Source organism: Cryptomeria japonica, unplaced genomic scaffold, assembly GCF_030272615.1.
Source record: "Cryptomeria japonica unplaced genomic scaffold, Sugi_1.0 HiC_scaffold_68, whole genome shotgun sequence".
NCBI lineage: Eukaryota > Viridiplantae > Streptophyta > Pinopsida > Cupressales > Cupressaceae > Cryptomeria > Cryptomeria japonica.
The window spans coordinates 463,131-464,518 of NW_026728890.1; positions in this window are offsets into that span (position 1 = coordinate 463,131).

The window sequence follows — 1,388 nt, forward strand, 5'->3', positions numbered from 1 at the left end:
GGGAGGTGTATGCTTCGTTGGGTCGACTCCCCGGGTTGAGCGCACCGCGCCAACCTCAAAGACCCTACGGTATGGATGAAGTCGGAAGTTGGGTCCGATGACCGATTCGATATGTAGGCATACTCGCGAGGTCGGAATTTGGGTCCGATGACCTGCCACGTGCAGGAAGGCGAATGTTGGCACTGTGCGTTGCAAGGTGCGCACCAAGGCGCTGGTTCGGTCGTTGGAGGCGAGTTCGGAAGTTGGGGTCGATGTCTTGATCGGAGGTGCAAACTACACAGGTGTGGGAATCGGACAAATAGCTTATATAGGGGAGGTGTATGCTTCGTTGGGTCGACTCCCCGGGTTGAGCGCACCGCGCCAACCTCAAAGACCCTACGGTATGGATGAAGTCGGAAGTTGGGTCCGATGACCGATTCGATATGTAGGCATACTCGCGAGGTCGGAATTTGGGTCCGATGACCTGCCATGTGCAGGAAGGCGAATGTTGGGACTGTGCGTCGCAAGGTGCGCACCAAGGCGCTGGTGCCGTCGTTGCAGTCGAGTTCGGAAGTTGGGGTCGATGTCCTGGTCAGAGGTGCAAACTACACAGGTGTGGGAATCGGACAAATAGCTTATATAGGGGAGGTGTATGCTTCGATGGGTCGACTCCCTGGGTTGAGCGCACCGCGCCAACCTCAAAGACCCTACAGTATGGATGAAGTCGGAAGTTGGGTCCGATGACCGATTCGATACGTAGGCATATTGGCGAGGTCTGAATTTGTGTCCGATGACCTGCCATGCGCAGGAAGGCGGAATTTGGGTCCGATGACCGAGTTGATGGCGTGCCATGCGCAGAAAGGCGGAATTTGGGTCCGATGACCGAGTTGATGTTGATGGCCCGCCATGCACAGGAAGGCGGAATTTGGGTCCGATGACCGATTTGAAGGCGTGCCATACGCAAAAAGGCGGAGTTTGGGTCCGATGACCGAGTTGATATTGATGGCCCGCCATGCGCAGGAAGGCGGAATTTGGGTCCGATGACCTGACATACGCATGGAGTCCGACTCGGGGGCCGATGTTCGATTCGATGACTTGCATTGTGGGTAAAGTCGGAAGTTGTGGTCTTTGACCCGATTCGATGACCAGACTTCGGCTGCTTGAGAATCGGACAAATAACTTATATAGGGGAGGTAGTGTTCTCGAGCATCCTCCCCCCGTGCCCGTTTATGTCGATTGATGCTGGTGCTCGACTGGTTGGAGCGCTCGGATGCAAAAATCTTGCACCAGGATTTATCGATTGTGATGGACACGGCAAGTCTCCTGATTGCTATGCAGGAGCTCATCGTGAATCTCTATGCGGCCTTGGTATGGACTCGACCTGCGGAATGGTTCGGCAATGGTAGTCG